At 48.5% G+C, this 18,549-nt stretch overlaps 1 long non-coding RNA gene and 1 other non-coding gene across 2 annotated transcripts in view; both read left to right on the top strand.

Annotated features, from left to right (window-relative positions):
- LOC133361648 (uncharacterized) overlaps window positions 1–17,940 on the top strand; it is a 30,781-nt gene extending 12,841 nt beyond the window's left edge. Inside the window, exon 3 of the long non-coding RNA XR_009757401.1 lies at window positions 15,208–17,940. This is a non-coding gene — a long non-coding RNA (uncharacterized LOC133361648). The remainder of the gene's footprint in view (window positions 1–15,207) is intronic.
- On the top strand, window positions 1,705–1,786 carry TRNAS-GCU (transfer RNA serine (anticodon GCU)). Its single transcript has one exon. It is a non-coding gene; the product is annotated as a tRNA-Ser (tRNA).
- Window positions 17,941–18,549: the final 609 nt, after the last annotated feature.

The raw sequence follows: 18,549 nt of genomic DNA, 5'->3' as shown, positions 1-18,549 counted from the left end.
GAGGCTTTCTCTATTAAATACATTTTATCTTGGTCACGCGTGATTGACCGATTTAGCCTTTTTTATTCTTCTTGATGACCCTTGGTCTGATACTTCATTATTATTATTTGGTTTATGTTTATCTTAGATTTTTTATTTAGCTTTGTTATTACCACGTATTTCCTAGGGTTTTATTAACCTTCCTTTGTTGTCTGTCTGTATCCAGGGATTTGTGCTGTTTTAATCGAGTCCTATTTTGATGTCCTGAGGTTAGAGATCTAACTAAGTTTTTACTTAAGCTTTCTTGACTGCTGGAATTCATATTCCTTGTTTTTTTTGGTAAAGTCACGTATATAGCAAGATACAACAAGAAACAATGTGAGGTGAATGTGTAAAATAAGGTAATTCATAACTCGAGGCCACCAATGTGACTGCAGCCTGGGTGAATGTGTTGACAGTCTATGATGCCCACTTATTCTGGTCGCTAATTTTTGGACTTCGTTAACTAAAATAACTTACAAAAAAAACTTGTCTGTTCGGTTTTCGCCGCCCGGGAAGCTGGCGACGCCTGTTTTTTTTGTACGTGCTTTGTGGCGGTCTTTGAAGCCGTGTAGACATTTCTCCAGAATCTCATTAGCAATCTCCCCCCCCCTCTCTTTTTTTAAATTACCTTTTATGGCTTATCTCTGGCTGCCTGGTCGGTGTGAAGGGCAGCTGCTGTGTGGGAGCGGGGTGTGCCTCACCCTTTCATGTCCCATGCTCGCCCCGATCAATTATTAAAAAAAATTGGCAGAACTATTCTTAATATTATTTTTTGGATAAAGACCTATATATACAACACGAATGATAAATTAAGTCACGCTTCTTCAGTAAAGTACTGGGGGCTGATTTATATACGATGTCACAGTAATCAAGTAGAGGCAGTATGGTAGCTTTTATCAATTCCAAGCGGAACATAGGGGGGACGCAGTGCTTGTGTCGATACAGAAAACCTATTTTTAAATCCTTTATATTAAGTTCGCTTGCTTGCTTGCTTACGTCCGTGCAAATCTTTCGGTCGTTTTTTAACCCACTTCCCGTGATCCAATCGAGCTGACATTTTCCACACAGACTCGTTGTGACAAACAATTAATGTTCGTGAAAAAAAATTCCCAAAATTTTACACTTTTTAGGCAAAAAAAAAATATTTTACATATATTCAAAAGAACTCATTCTTGGCTTTGGCTGAACGTCACAGTATAAGAGCCCAGAGCGTAACCCCTCCACAGGCCGTGGCGGAGTAGCGCAGTTGGTAGCGCCCTCGCTTCCCATGCCAATGGTCGCGGGATCGATCCCCGCATCCTCCACAGGCGAATATATTTTTAAATCCTTTATATTAAGTTCGCTGCCACGCATATAAAGGATTTATAGTGAAAAACTTTGTTTTTACGGGTTATACTTATTAAATCCTTTATATTAAGTTCACTCGCTTGCTTACGACCGTGCAAATCTTTCGGTCGTTTTTTAACCCACTTCCCGTGATCCAATCGAGCTGACGTTTTCCACACAGACTCGTTGTGCGTGACAATGTATTTTCGTGAAAAAAAATTCCAAAATTTTACACTTTAGGAAAAAAAAAATGGTATGACTGTGTGTGTGGGGGGGGGGGGGTCTGTTTTGTATGTATGTGCGTGCAAGTCTTCATCCTGGTTCTGGTTGTATGTGCTTGCGTGTGTGAGTGCGTGATACGAGGTGGCCGAGTGGTTAAGGCGATGGACTGCTAATCCATTGTGCTCTGCACGCGTGGGTTCGAATCCCACCTTCGTCGGGATTTTTTTAAAATCCTTTATATTAAGTTCGCTTGATTGCGCGCTTACGACCGTGCAAATCTTTCGGTCGTTTTTTAATCCCTTCCGTGATCCAATCAAGCTGACATTTTCCACACAGACTCGTTGTGCGTGACAATTAATTTTCGTGAAAATTTTTTTCCAAAATTTTACACTCTTTAGGAATTTTGTTTATTTAATTACCAATTGCTTAATGGTGGCAGGCAATCATCTGACCCATAGGTGGCCACACATATAAAGGATTTATAGTGAAAAACTTTGTTTATACGGGTACATTTTTTTATTTTTGTCTTTTTACCAATATAATCAATGTGATCTTGAAAATTCAGTTTTGAATCAAAGATGACCCCAATATACTTATAGATCTTGACTTGCTCTATTTGATTATTTAAGGAATATAATTGGAAAATAACTTCCTGCTTTAGTCCTGGTGAGAAGCATAGCATCTTGGTTTTGGAGGTATTCAGGACCAGTTTAATAGCAACTAGCTGATGTTGTAGTTTGTTGAAATCACCCTGGAGCTTGGCAATCACTTCATCCGGAGAGCGGCCAGCACTAATCGGTATCGTGTCATCTTAACACTGTTTGACCTTCAACCGTCTGTGAATACAGTTTGGATGCGAGAAGAAAGGTAATTTTTTAACCATTCTACTGCGTGTTTGGAGAAATGGAGGCAACTTAGTTTACTAAGCAGGGTGTTGTGGTCCACTGTGTCAAAGGCTTTGGACAAGTCAAGAAAAAGACTGGCGCAGAACTGCTTATTATCAAGGCTACTGTAAATGTGATTCAGAGAGTCTAATGCAGCAGATGTGATGCTGTATTTTTTTCGGAACCCAGATTATTTTTTTATGTAATAAATTGTTGTCGGACAGGAAACTGCTAAATTGGTAGTTCAATAATTTTTCAAAAAATTGCATCAACGGGGACAAAATTGAGATAGGTCGGTAGTTATTTGGATCATCTTTAGTGCTCCCTTTTGTGAAGTGGACAAACATAGGAATGTTTCCATTCTATAGGTACTGATGCTTCTTTGATGGACAGGTTGAAAATATGGACTAAAGATTTGTACAGTGAGGGGAAGAAAGTTTTTGATCCCCTGCTGATTTTGTACGTTTGCCCACTGACAAAGAAATAAGCAGTCTATAATTTTAATGGTAGGTTTATTTGAACAATGAGAGACAGAATAACAACAACAAAATCCAGAAAAACGCATGTCAAAAATGTTATAAATTGATTTGCATTTTAATGAGGGAAATAAGTATTTGACCCCTCTGCAAAACATGACTTAGTATTTGGTGGCAAACCCCTTGTTGGCAATCACAGAGGTCAGACGTTTCTTGTAGTTGGTCACCAGGTTTGCACACATCTCAGGAGGGATTTTGTCCCACTCTTCTTTGCAGATCTTCTCCAAGTCATTAAGGTTTCGAGGCTGAAGTTTGGCAACTCGAACCTTCAGCTCCCTCCACAGATATTCTATGGGATTAAGGTCTGGAGACTGGCGAGGCCACTCTAGGACGTTAATGTACTTCTTCTTGAGCCACTCCTTTGTTGCCTTGGCCGTGTGTTTTGGGTCATTGTCATGCTGGAATACCCATCCACGACCCATTTTCAATGCCCTGGCTGATGGAAGGAGGTTCTCACCCAAGATTTGATGGAACATGGCCCCGTCCATCGTCCCTTTTGATGCGGCGAAGTTGTCCTGTCCCCTTAGCAGAAAAACACCCCCAAAACATAATGTTTCCACCTCCATGTTTGGTGGTGGGGATGGTGTTCTTGGGGTCATAGGCAGCATTCCTCCTCCTCCTCCAAACACGGCGAGTTGAGTTGATGCCATAGAGCTCCATTTTGTTCTCATCTGACCACAACACTTTCACCCTGTTGTCCTCTGAATCATTCAGATGTTCATTGGCAAACTTCAGACGGGCATGCTTTCTTGAGCAGGGGGACCTTGCGGGTGCTGCAGGATATCAGTCCTTCACGGCGTAGTGTGTTACCAACTGTTTTCTTGGTGACTATGGTCCCAGCTGCCTTGAGATCATTGACAATATCCTCCCGTGTAGTTCTGGGCTGATTCCTCACCGTTCTCATGATCATTGCAACTCCACGAGGTGAGATCTTGCATGGAGCCCCAGGCCGAGGGAGATTGGCAGTTCTTTTGTGTTTCTTCCATTTGCGAATAATCGCACCAACTGTTGTCACCTTCTCACCAAGCTGCTTGGCGATGGTCCTTGTAGCCCTTTCCAGCCTTGTGTAGGTCTACAATCTTGTCCCTGACATCCTTTGAGAGCTCTTTGGTCTTGGCCATGGTGGAGAGTTTGGAATCTGATTGATTGATTCTGTGAACAGGTGTCTTGTATACAGGTGTAGTATTCTTGAATGAGACCGAGACTTCGTAGAGGCCACACGCTTTTATTCCAATAACACTAGTCCTCCGGACTCACTGGGGGAACAGTCCAACCACACAACCTAGGGAGGTACAGCCTCCGGCTCTATTCTCATTACTCTCCTTCCCTAGCCTACAGCTACTCTGTTACTCTCCTTCCCTAGCCTACAGCTACTCAGTTACTCTCTTTCCCTAGCCTACAGCTACTCAGTTACTCTCCTTCCCTAGCCTACAGCTACTCAGTTACTCTCCTTCCCTAGCCTACAGCTACTCAGCCCACTCAGTCCCAGCGGGGCGGCATCCTCGAGGCTTGGGGGTCCAAGATCTCCGGCTGCACCTCCTTCAGCTTCTCGTGAGATCGCCCCTCCGCTCTCCGGGAGCCGTCTTATATCCCCTCTCTCTGAGGGGCGGGGGTGTCTCGGGGCCCTGGCTCTCGCCAGCCCCCTCCCCTCAGAGCGGTTCCAACCACCTCTCGTCCCTGCCGGTCCGGACCGGTCCAGACCGGTACGTACCTCTCCCCTAGCTTGTGTGACCTGTGTGACCTGTGTCAACCTTGGTGTCAACCTTGACCACCACATCACCCCCCCCCTATACAGCACGCAGCCGTCCCGGCTGCATCACTATCCACATCCCAACCCTAACTCGCGAACCAGGAATTCTGAACACGACAAGAACAATGCGTGAGCCTCAACACAACAATAACAACAACAGAACAACAACAAACACAACTATCCCCGATAATTTACCCCAACCCCCCTGTACACAAGAACACCGCGGACACACCACACCAACGAACAAGGTGACTCGAACACCCAGGCCCCGCGAGGAGGCAGTGTATCTGCGACAGGTCTCAGGAGAACCTGAGACCCTTCGAACGAGTCCGTGTGGCGGGTCCATCGCCAGAAGCCAGCGTTCCTTGCGGAGGGTCAGGAGGGGCCAGATGACGGGCGTCCGGCACGTTTCGAGGCCCCGGGGACAAAGCCCGCGAGCCGTCTTCCTGCTGGACAGGCGGCCGGCTCGCTTCCCGCTCCTCTGGGGAGACCACCCTAGGTGGACTCACACCTGCAGCATCCGAAAGAGTGGCAGTGGGTTTTGGAACAACAAGGGGGTCACGAGGCCCCTCCCCCAACCTGCCGGACACGTCACGCGGCCGGCCCCTGCGAGATGAAGGTGTGTGAGTGCGTGGTGCGACATAGGGCTTCAGGCGCGAGGGGTGCACGTACCAAGAACGCCGTCCGCACGCGACCCTAACACACTGGTCCCGAACGACCCGAACAATGTCGACCGGCCCCCGCCAGGGCCGCAGCAATTTCGATGACGTTGACAGCGGCACCTGCGGGCAGTGCAGCCACGCCTTATCCCCTACCGCCCATTTATACACCGTAACCCGGCGATCATACAGACGCTCATTGGCCCGTTGCCTTGCCCTGGAATTTTCCTGCGCGGCCACCCTCGCCTCGACCAACTTCCGAATATTGAACTGAGCGTGTTCGGACAGTTTCGAGCGAGAAGCCGCAGACTGGACCCGCATGTGCACCTCCATGGGGGGGTCGACATCCCTGCCGTATATTAAGTAGAAGGGCGAATAGCCCGTGGCCGCGTGAGGCGCCAACCTATATGCGGCCAGAACTCCGGGAATCTTCAAGTCCCAATCCAACTGTGTGTCGTCTACCTGATGACACAACATAGAGGTAATGGTCCGGTGTAGACGTTCGACCATACCATCGGTCTGCGGGTGGTAGGGGGAAGTCCGGACCTTCTGTGTGCACAAAAGGTCACAAACCTCCCGCAGAAGATTGGACGAAAAGTTCTTTCCCTGGTCGGTTAGCAGCCGTTCCGGGGCGCCCTTATCCAGGACGTAGCCCTGGAGAAACGCCTCCGCAATGGCTGCCGCCGACTGGTTGGGGAGGGGCCAGGCCATAGGCCAACGGGTGAAATATTCAACCCCAACCAGCAGGTACTTATTTCCCCGAGCGGTGACAGGGAAGGGACCCAGAATGTCAAGAGCCACCAACTCATTAACCCGGGATACCTGAATGGACTGAAGGGGTGGGCAAGCCGCCCTAGCCGGGTGTTTCCGCCGCGCACACTGCGTGCAACTATTCAAAAGGTCGGCGACATCGCGCGCCATTCCCGGCCAAAAAAAATCCAATTGCAGTGTAGCGAGCGTTTTGTGAATACCCAAATGCAGGATGCGTTCGTGCGCCGCCCACACGGCCCTGCCCCGCAGAACGGTGGGGACGACGATTCTGTAACACCCCGAGCTGGCGTCCCATGACATGAGGAGACCCTCCCGCAACCTGACAGTACCTACCCTTTCCTGACAATCTCCCCCTCTCTCCGCACGACGGCGTAACCTGAGGAGGGAATTGTCTTCCATCTGGAACCGTCCCCATTCGTCCAGAGGCAGATCGAGGAGCGAGTCGCGAGCGACCAACACCTGCGAGTCCCCCTCGGCGACAGGTTCCCTATCGACCACCCCTGCTGCCGCTGCCAAGGGAGAAGCCGGAGCGGTACTCGTGGCCGATTTGCATCTCCCCGAGCCCATAAAACACGCGCACCCATCACCCGGAGGAAGGCGTGACAAGCCATCCGCGTTTAAATGTTGTGTCCCCTTCCGGTACACCACCGTGAACGTGTAGTCCTGTAGGACCTCAAGCCAACGTGACAGCTGGCCGGACGGCTGGTCTATTTTCAACGCATACTGTAGCGCGGCGTGATCGGAACGAACCGGTACGGTCGATATTGTTGAACAAACACGACAATAGCGAGCAGTTCACGGCGGGTGACGCAATAACGTTGTTCTGCCGGAGACAGGACTCTATTGCCGTAGGCAACGACCCGTTCGACCCCGTTGACAACCTGCGAAAGCACCGCGCCGATGCCGGTATTGCTGGCATCGGTGTCCAGGATGAAGGGCAACGTGAAATCGGGATAGCATAAGGGAGGAGCTCGGACAAGGGCATCGCGAAGTGCCCTGAACGCCCTGTCTTCCTCTTCCCCCCAATGGAATTTAGCCCCCTTAGCCGTCAGAGCATGAAGGAGTTTGGCGATCGTCGCAAACCCCTCAACAAACCGGCGGTAATAGGACGCAAAGCCTATAAAGCTGCGGACTTCCCCCACAGACGTGGGCGTGGGCCACGTTCTTACACAGTCAGTTTTAGCAGGATCAGTGGCTATACTCGTAGAACTGACAACGTGGCCGAGGTACCGCACCGATTCACGCAACAGGAAACATTTCTGAGGCTTAAATTTAATGTTAGCTGATCGCACTCTGAGAAATACAGCCCGCAGTCTGTCCAGATGTTCCTCAAACGTACGGCTGAAAATAATCACGTCGTCCAGATATATAAGACAAGAGTCCCACTGCAGGCCAGCGAGGACCAGTTCCATCAATCTCTGGAACGTCGCTGGAGCTGAGTGCAATCCCATGGGCAACCGGTTGAACTGATAAAGGCCCTGTGGTGTACGGAACGCGGTCTTAGGTTTGGAAGCGTCATCCAAGGGCAGTTGCCAAAACCCCGACAAAAGGTCCAAGGTTGAAAAATACCGTGCCCCCGCCAAGGCATCGAGCGACTCGTCCATGCGAGGGAGTGGATACGCGTCCGCCAGCGAAACCTTGTTAAGCTTCCGAAAATCCACACAAAACCTCAAACTGCCATCATGTTTTTTAACAAGCACAATGGGCGCACCCCATGGGCTGTTGGAGGGAGCCACAATGTCTGCGGCAAGCATGTCATTCACTGCCAACCGGACATGTTCCTTCTCTGCCGGACTCAATCGGAACGGATTTTGCCGAATAGGAGCGGAATCCCCCGTATCAATGTGGTGTTTCAATAGATTAGTGCACCCAACATCGAATTTGTGTTTGCTAAAAACATCGGGAAAATCACGAAGCAACATGCGCAGCTTTAATCTTTGTGACTCTGAAAGATTTTCAGCCCCTGAACAGAGATAATCCATCCATGCCTCATCGACACCCACCTGCGTCCCGAACGCCGGCGCCTCACCGACATGAGCTGCGACGGAGTCAGTGTGCAGCGGCAGCGACGCATGTGCAATGACAGCCCCTCGGTGCACGACCTTCGTCCGCAACCCCGCATTCAGCACCTGAATGAAGGGCTGTCCATCTCTAGGCACAAGCGTTTGTGCACCCACCAGGTCCAACCCTCGCTCGGTCGTATTTGAAGGAGACAACAAAACCCCCGACGTAGCGTCTGCCTCCAGTGGTTTGCGTAACTGAAGTGGTATTAGCATCTGCGCACCCGGCGGAATCCGCACGGTTTCAGACGCCATAGCCGGAACAGTCGTGCAAGCTGTGCGCAGCCAGTTTGGTGAGGGCAGAAACGCCATCCGGCGGCCCGAAGGAAGCTCGATGCAGCCTTTGTCAATTAAAATTTTGATGGGCATCCTCCCCAAGAAATCCGTACCCAACAAACAGGGAACGGCCAAGGCATCGGAAACCAAAACGGGACCAGATAATTTAATGTCGCCAATACAAATTTGTGCAGTTATTTGGCCAATAATCCCCAGGGAACCCCCATTTGCCGCAAAGCAAGGGACGGAGAACGGGGTGAGTGCCTGACATCTCTTTGGTAACACGTTGTATATGAGGTCGGAAATTATAGTAGCCGAAGCCCCCGTATCGACCAACAATCTAAATTGAATTCCCTCAATATCCCCGAGAATAACCGACGAGCCCGTCGCCGCGGCCACGACCCTGTGGGCCAACTCGGACCACTGAGCCGCGCGAAGTGGCCTCCGAACATCAGCCCCATTCCGCTCCCCACCCTTCAACGCAACGCGATTTAGTGGCGCGCCGATTCGCGGTGTATGCGGTGTATGAGATGCGGGCAGGGACCGTGTGCGTGAGGTGTCGCGACATGCCTGGGGTTCTTGTGGAGCGGCCGGCGGACGGGCGGACGATGGTGGATGACCCGGAGCCCGGCGCCGGGGTGCTGGGCAACCCGATGCCAGGTGACCCAGCTGGCCACAGTTGTAGCACGTGACGCGAGCCCACGCTCGCGGGGATCCGTGTCTCCCCCGGGTTTCCCCTTGGCGAGGCCGGTCGGCCCCCCTCCAACTGGCGGCCCGCTGCGACGCGAAGGCCTGGGTATCCGGGACCTCGTCAACTCTTGCAGCGGCGCACGCAGCCACCTGCCCATCCCGCTGGAGGAGCAACTCTGTGTGCAGGTAATGTGCCGCCCCCAGCGAGGAAAGGTTAGCTTCATCTTTGACGTGGATGGCAATCCTCAGTTCCCGAGCCAGCAGCAGCAACTTCTCAAGCACAATGGAGTCCAGGCCCACATCGTCCTTCGAGGATAGGCTGCTTGAGCCAACGCCATCAGTGCACTCTGATAGGCAAGAGGTGTCTCGTCCGCCTCCCTCCTCCGACTGGTGAACCGATGTCTTGTTTCGGATGGAGGTCCATACACTAAGGCCATCCGATCGAGGGCCTCCTACAAAGTGGAGCGTGGAATAAGGAGGAACGTGGCCAAGGCCACGTCGTCCAAGGCGGAAGGCAGGGCTCGGAGAGCGATGTCGGCAGACCACCCAGCCGTCTCGGCATTTGCCACGAAACGGCGTGAAAAATCAGCCCAGTCCCCCCCCTTTGCTGTGAAAACCTGCAGCGAAGGCAAGCGCTGTTGCAGCGCCGGGATGAAGTCCCCCCTTGAAGACAGCAGCGTCCCAAGTGCAGTATTTGAAGCATCTTCCGGCGGCAGAATATCAGACCGAATCGGCGGGCACCTACCAGAAAACTCTGCTTCTCCCGATGTAAGGCCGCAGATGGCGGATGTGACGCGGGCCACCTCTGCCCCCTGACCTCCTGGACGGTTGACGTCATTTCCCCCGGAAGCGGTGACCCCCCCCGGCGGAAGTGACGTCATCTCCGGCGGCCGCATTCCCGGCGGAAGTGACGTCTCCCCCTCCGGAGGTGACGTCAAAGTTTTGCGCGGGAATGGCACGTTTCTCGGCGGGAACCCGTCCCATCCTCCGGCCTGGTACTCCACCCGGCGCTCCCGCTCCCCCCAGCGTGAGCTCGTCGAGGATGGAGGCAGCGGCATGGAGGAGATCGGCCAGCCGGGCATGGGCCGACTGGATCGCCCATCCCGACGTCGGCGGACTCCTGGAGGGCCCCGGAGAACCCGAGCCCGCCCCCGCAGACCCGTCCCCCGGAAATGGCGCTCCCGCCTCCGGCTCAGCGTCTCCCTCGACGTCCTTCTCCTGGCCCCTGGTGACCGCTTTCTGTCTTGTCTCCATGTCGGCGAGGTTCTTTGGCCGCTTCGAACACCAGTTGTAGTATTCTTGAATGAGACCGAGACTTCGTAGAGGCCACACGCTTTTATTCCAATAACACTAGTCCTCCGGACTCACTGGGGGAACAGTCTAACCACACAACCTAGGGAGGTACAGCCTCCGGCTCTATTCTCATTACTCTCCTTCCCTAGCCTACAGCTACTCTGTTACTCTCCTTCCCTAGCCTACAGCTACTCAGTTACTCTCTTTCCCTAGCCTACAGCTACTCAGTTACTCTCCTTCCCTAGCCTACAGCTACTCAGTTACTCTCCTTCCCTAGCCTACAGCTACTCAGCCCACTCAGTCCCAGCGGGGCGGCATCCTCGAGGCTTGGGGGTCCAGGATCTCGTGAGATCGCCCCTCCGCTCTCCGGGAGCCGTCTTATATCCCCTCTCTCTGAGGGGCGGGGGTGTCTCGGGGCCCTGGCTCTCGCCAGCCCCCTCCCCTCAGAGCGGTTCCAACCACCTCTCGTCCCTGCCGGTCCAGACCGGTCCAGACCGGTACGTACCTCTCCCCTAGCTTGTGTGACCTGTGTGACCTGTGTCAACCTTGGTGTCAACCTTGACCACCACACAGGTAACAAGCTGAGATTAGGAGCACCCCCTTTAAGAGTGTGCTCCTAATCTCAGCTCATTACCTGTATAAAAGACACCTGGGAGCCAGAAATCTTTCTGATTTGAGAGGGGGTCAAATACTTATTTCCCTCATTAAAATGCAAATCAATTTATAACATTTTTAACATACGTTTTTCTGGATTTTGTTGTTATTCTGTCTCTCACTGTTCAAATAAACCTACCGTTAAAATTATAGACTGATAATTTCTTTGTCAGTGGGCAATAGTACAAAATCAGTAGGGGATCAAATACTTTTTTTCCTCCCTGTATATTCGGTGACCAACAGTTAGCAGAGCAAAGACAGGAATACTATCTGCTCCGGTAGAGGAGGACCCTTTGAGGTAGGACAGTTGTTTCAGAACATTACTTTCGTGGATTGGCTGGAAACTAAATTTGTTTAATGTTTGGACAGGGGTGTCGGAAATTGCATGAACAGGTGTGACTCCCAATACATTATTAAAAAGGTCACCTTTTTAATAATGTATTGGGTCTTGTGGGGACATTTATTAATTGAAACAGGTTAAATTCATCTGCAAAATTTGTGGCGGGTTAAGCCAATTCCAATTTAGATCACCCACAAACTATTTCACCTTTAGGGAGGCCCTCAAGAAGCTCTCAGTGCAGACGCAGCTTCAACATCCTTACCACAAGGCGGTCTATAGCAGCACACTACCAATAACTGTCGATTATTTGGGAGTTATTCTGAGAGCCAGACCTTCAAAGCACCATTTTTTTAACAAGAAGTGAGTTGGTGAACATGCAATAGTATTACGAACATAGATTTTAATTCCACCTCCTTTTAGACCTATAGCCCATATTTTCAACCTGTCCATCAAAGAAGCATCTGTACCTCTAGAATGGAAACATTCCTATGTTCATCCACTTCACAAAGGGGGCCCTAAAGATGATGCAAATAACTACTGACCTATCTCAATTTTGTCCCCGTTGATGCAAATTTTTGAAAAATTATTGAACTACCTAATTAGCAGTTTCCTGTCCGACAACAATCTATTACATCGAAAACAATCTGGGTTCCAGAAAAAATACAGCACCCCACATCTTTTGCATTAGACTCTCTGAATCACATTTACAGTAGCCTTGATAATAAGCAGTACTACGCCAGTCTTTTTCTTGACTTGTCCAAAGCCTTTGCAGTGGACCACAACACCCTGCTTAGTAAATTAAGTTGCCTCTGTTTCTCCAAACACGCAGTAGAATGGTTAAAAAGTTACGTCTCTTCTCGCACCCAAAACTGTATTCACAGATGGTTGGAGGTCAAACAGTGTTAATATAACAAAAGGGGTTCCACATGTTCTTAGGTTTTTTCGGTAAAGTCACGTAGGTAAAACATTAAAATTAATAAAAGTAAAATAAAATAAAAATCACGACGTTTCGGAGGCAACACAAGTCTCTGTCATCAGGTGGGACCGTCAGAGCCAGATTTGCTGCATCAAGTGAGGCAAGGATTCAAGATGTAATCCCTTAAATGCAAGTTGAGGGGGGGGAGCTCATCAGAATGTGGTAGCCAATGAATGGAATGTATCGGGAGGGGGAGGGGGGCGGGGCCAAAAGGATGGACGACGCGGTACACGAGGGCGGCGGCGTGGACGTGGTTGTGCGCAAGCAACTATTGTTGCACACGCCAACATATTGGACAGAGGGGGAGGGGAGGCCAAAAGAGAGTGTGGGGTGCAAGTATACGTGGACATGTGTGTGTACAAGCACCTGTTGATACACATGAGATAAAAGAACGAAAATGCCCATGTTTATACCAGTGCTGGCTGAACAATAAAGAGAGTACTGTTAAACACGGGGGATGTTAACACTCGGTAAAGTAAAATAGTGCCTGTCAGATAAGATGGTCCAAAAATGTGTAATTAAGTCTTTTTTGCGTGGTTGATAACATCTTTCCAATGATTACTAAGTTTGTACCCATCATCACGGTTGAAATTATGTCTGTGTTTGTATATTTGTATGGCTTCGTGTACAAACCTTTGATGGTAGCCAGGAGGTTTGCAGAGAACCTTGGTCTCGGAAAAGACAATTTCATGAGAGCCCACCGAGTTGTAGCAATGATCGGCAACGGCCGAAGAATCAGTTCTGCCGTGTTTCAGATCTGACTTGTGCTCGCGGACACGATCAGAAACATGACGTTTCGTTTCTCCAATGTAGCAATCACCACGAATGCAACTCAATTTGTAGACTCCAGGATACTGTAAGTCAGGAACGACATCCTTCACAGATGGAATCAGATCACGGATTTTATGCATTGTACTGAATCGGACTTGGATCTTATGTTTGTTTAGAATTTTGTAGATCTTTTTGGTCACGCCTGCTATGTATGGTAACGTGATAGTTTTGGTCGGAGTTTCATGTGGCTGTTTCTGTGTGGTGGGAGAAACAGCTTGGCGGATAGTGCGGTCAGAGTATCCGTTCATCCTGAGGGCCCGATGTACATGTCTTAATTCACCGGTCAGGTGGTGTTGGTCGGAAATGACATGGGCTCTGTGGTATAGCGTTTTGATGAGAGAATTCTTTTGAGATGGGTGGTGGTGGGAATCCGGTTTCAAGTAGGAATCTGTGTGGGTGGCTTTCCTGTAGACAGAATGTCCCAAGGATCCGTCAGGCCTCCTCTCAAACAGAATATCCACATGGTTCCATCCTCGGCCCCCTTTTGTTCTCTCTTTATGTCAATGACTTGACCACTGACCTGGATCATTCCAGGGTAAATCTGTTTGCAGATGACACGATACTGATTACTGCTGGTCGCTCTCCAGATGACATGATTGCTAAGCTCCAGGGTGATTTCAACAAACTACAACATCAGCTAGTTGCTATTAAACTGGTCCTGAATACCTCCAAAACCAAGGTGCTATGCTTCTCACCAGGACTAAAGCAGGAAGTTATTTTTCCCCAATTATATTCCTTAAATAATCATCAAATAGAGCAAGTCAAGATCTATAAGAATCTTTGATTCAAAACTGAACTGATCACATTGATTATATTGGTAAAAAAACAAAATACAAATTGGTTTTCTGTATCGACACAAGCGCTGCTTGCTCCCTAGGTTCCGCTTAGAGTTGATAAACGCTGCCATACTGCCTCTACTTGATTACTTTGACATCGTATATAAATCAGCCCCCAGTACTTTACTGAAGAAGCTTGACTCAATGTATCACTCGGCCTTAAGATTTTCATTTGAACTGCCCGTATAGGACCCACCACTGCAATCTCTATTGGGTCAAACTTAACTTCTCTTTATGATGTGCATCAGATCTTATTTATTCACGATGTACTTACAAAAAAATCAGCAGACTTACCTGCTGGATCTCTTCACTGTTTCGAAGAACAAATGTGGCCTAAGGTCTTTGCTCATTTACCAGCTTCAAATTCCTTATTGCTGTGAAAATACTGGAGGAAGGGCCCTTTCTATTGATGTCCCCAGGGTCTGGAATGCTATCACCAATACACTGCAACTTGGATCACTACCTGTGAGATCTTCACTCACCTAGCTGCCACTACTATTCAGAATGGCCTGAAATCAAATGTATCATTCCGGATGACCACTGCAAAGTATGCTCTTTAAAGGATTGTGGTGTGCTGATCTTTAAAGGTGTATTGAGAAATTTTTATTCTACTACTGATGCTCCTGCTGTTATGGAGTGACTCATGCAGCCAGCTATGGCTGCGGGGTTTGGTCGTACCAGTTATTTATACCGTTTGCTGTTGAATTTGAATCCTATGATCACTATTACATTGTTTTTATGGCTTTATTTTGGTGATTTTGAGGACTGTTTGGTCTGGCCATGTTTGTTCGTTGTAGTAGAGTTGGCCTGATAACTTTAATCTACATTGTCTTATGGTTGTTATTGTGTGACTTGCATTCCCACTGGGATTTTTGCACACTTTTGAAATGCGGTATTTTCTCTGGAAGACTTTGCTGTTTTTTCCAGGATTTTTCCGTTGCATGTAGTCACTTTAAGATGTTTCTTGTTCAGGTTTTTGTTGCGGTTGCACCCGAGTCAAGATCTGCATGGCTCACAGGGTTATACCTAATAAATGAAACTGAAACTGAAAGCAACGGAAACCAACCCTCACTCTTGCGCAGTTCCTTGGCACAAGACCGAACAGCGCAGCGACTCGTGCAGCAGCAACGACCCAAGGGACAGCCTTCGCCACACACTCTGGAGGAGAAGAGGCTCCTCGGGCAGAGTAACACAGCTCAAGACGCGCGCTCATTCGCGGAAACCGTGTGGGAACAACCTGCTGAGGCACAACCAGCCAACGACACCACTTATGCATCACATGAAGATGCAGCCTGTCCATACATTTGTGCAGGTGTGATGGAAGTGTTTTCCCGTTTTGGTGCATGCTAGATTTTTATCGATAACTACCGACAAACGGTAGAAATTGGCGGGCATTACCCTGAGCAACGCAAGACGAATGGGCATTTTAAAGCAGAACTATGCCACTTACTGACATTTGTCGTTAGTTGAATGCCTGGCGGGGGGTGACTTGTGTCCGTTTTCGAGAGGGGAAGCCGACCCATGTATATGTAACGGGCGATTTTTGCGACCGTTAAGGCCCCAAAGGCTGCTTTTCTCCTTAACTTGTATCTAGAGAGGGAAACGTCGGACATGTATCGTATGTAGGTTTTTTACGAATTTTCAAGACGAATCCAACGCCATGATTTGTGAAGGTGTAAAACGTTTTTTTAGGCAATTTTATTCCTTTCTGTTTCTCACGGGGATATTTCTGCATGCCCTTGAAGGTTGAAAAAGCCACTTGCGAAACAAACCACAAACCAAATCCAGCTAATTTATGAATGACTGAGCGCCCTGCTTCCTCAAGAACATGCTATTTATCGGCAGATGAAATTTACTCGGGCTATTCCAGCAGATGCATGTACACTCAAGAAAGTAAATATTTTGAGCGATAGGCTCCATGGAACGACAAAACTTGGTGGGGATTACTCTCATGTGTGTCACGGGGCATCCTTTATCTTACACCACCTTCCTTCTGCCTGAGAAAATGGTCATTTTTGAGTTACCTCCGACAGAGGCGTCCATTAAAAGTGCATTGGAATGGCAAGTTTCAAAAATGTGACGACGTTCTGCGTCACCGACCTCTGGAGCAGCTCCAGCTGGGCAGCGATGCCGCGCCACACGTCTGATGGTGGCGCCACAGCTTCCCCGGCCGCCGCCTCCTCCGGCTCCAGCCGGGCCACCTCCACGGGGCACATTTCCGGGGCCCCGATCTCCGGGATCTTCGTCGTCCTCTTCGTTCGTCTATACACCAGGCTCAGTCTTCCGTCTCGCGCCGGACTTCGACATGGTCGTGAGCACGGAAGCCACTTCCGACACCAGTGGTTGAGGTGTGAAGAATGACACGAAGGCCGACGTTGTAGGGGCTAACGCAGGGGTGGGCAAACTTTTTGACTCGCGGGCCACAATGGGTTCTAAAATTTGACAGAGGGGCCGGGCCAGGAACAGGTGGCTGGAGTGTTTGTGTGAACTAATATAAATGACATGTAAAAATCATTACATGAAAGGATGTGGCCTTTAACAGGTAGCAAAGCATTTATTTGCAAGGCAATTTAACAAATTGCACGAACATGAACAATACAAAACATGTTGTAACGTGACTGATCAAACATCATGAAAACATCTGAGCCCTGTGCCAAACCAATTACCTCACTTGAACTTCTTTATTATCTACATTAACAGGTTAGAGCAGCCACGCAGACTGTGTTGCGGAGATTTGGCTCCAACCTCGCTGCAGCAACACATAATCACTTTCAGTTTCAATGAGAACAGTGTTGTTGATCTCCCATTTTTGCCAGTGCATCCAAGTCTGGAGTTATTTTGGTTGTGGCAATTCTCAGGATAGATCTGAGGTGCTGATCCGTTAACTTTGATCTGTGACGGGCTTTGTTGGCGTTCATGACACTGAATGTCTGCTCGCACACATAAGTCGAGCCAAACAAAGTCGGTATCTTCTGTGCAGTCCTCCGGAGGTTTGGAAACGTGGCCCTGTTAAGTGAAGCATAAAAGTCATTCAGTTTAACAGAGTTGAACTTCTCCTTTAAGACGGAGCCAGACTGAAGATATTTCAGTTCCAACTGCAGCTCCTGTGGTGCTGTTTCAGGGTCTTGTGACAGGGGACAGGACACCAGCTGAAGTGACTGTTCAATGTTTTCGAAATCAGAGAACCTACGGCAGAATTCTCCATGCAGGTCCTCAAGTGATTTGATGTATTTTTTTGCATTTCGCGGTGCCTCTTCCTGCATGGCAAGTGTAGGGAAATGAGCAAAAGATTTGTTCGCAATTTGTCCGGAGAACAAAGTGCGCTGGATTTGAAGGCTTTCACATGTTTGTACATGTCGTGAACAAACTGATCTTTCCCCTGCAGTTTCACTTTCAGCTCATTCATGTGTGAAAATATGTCCACAGCAAACGCAAAGTCACTAAGCCAGTTCTTGTCGCTTAGCTCAAGGAATTCGTCAGATTTCCCCATCAACTCCAAAAATGCGATGATATCTTCTTTCAGCTCCCACACTCGTTGTAACACTTTCCCCAAACTTAACCAGCGGACACGAGAGTGGTACAGCAAGTCCTGATGATCCGCATCAGTTTCCTCCAGGAAGGTAACAAACTGACGGTGCTGAAGTCCCCTTGCTCGTATACAGTTCACAAGTTTTACGACTGGATTCACGACATGATTAAGCTGCAATACAGACTTACACAGGGATTCCTGTTGGATGATGCAGCGAAGGAAAATAAGATCCTGAACAGGGTTTTTCTCTTTCACTTTATCCTGGATTCTTTTCAGCAGCCCAACATTTTTTCCAGTTAAATTTGTCGATCCATCCGTTATAGCGTCATTCTTTCGATGACAGCAGATACCTGGTTATACAAGTCCTCTCCCCGCGTTGTTCCTTTCAGGGACTCTATGGTCAAACCTCCTCTGTTATCGCAAAATGAGGAGCTGAGCAGTGTATTTTACGTCCGTACTTTCATCCAGTGCTAGTGAATATAATTCAAAGGAATCAGACTTTGTTTAATTGACTGGCTATATTTTTTTTTATCAATCAGTTCCACACGGCGAGTCAGTCCTGCGTGATAAGCTGATATTTCAAATTTGCTTTTGATCTTAAGTCTTAAGTCTTAAAGTCTTAAAGTCACTTTATTGTCAAGTGTGTTACATGCATGACATACAACACAGATGAAATTACAGTCCTCTCTCTTGGTCCCACGGTGCAACCAAGCAATTAAAAAATTAATCACAATTAACAGACATAAATAAACAATAAACAATCGGCGATCAACACAAGATAAATAATCAAATGTAATAAACTTAAAATAAACAACAGTCAAGAATTTTTAAAATGTAAAATATTATTTAAATAAAGTATTTAAAGAAATAAGATATTTAAACCAGTGTGGTAGTG

This window comes from Lethenteron reissneri, unplaced genomic scaffold (assembly GCF_015708825.2).
Source record: "Lethenteron reissneri isolate LAM-NWPU_2019-01 unplaced genomic scaffold, ASM1570882v1 scaffold_117, whole genome shotgun sequence".
Taxonomy (NCBI): domain Eukaryota; kingdom Metazoa; phylum Chordata; class Hyperoartia; order Petromyzontiformes; family Petromyzontidae; genus Lethenteron; species Lethenteron reissneri.
The sequence above is the reverse complement of the archived record's forward strand: the minus strand, read 5'-3'. Positions and strand labels throughout refer to the sequence as shown.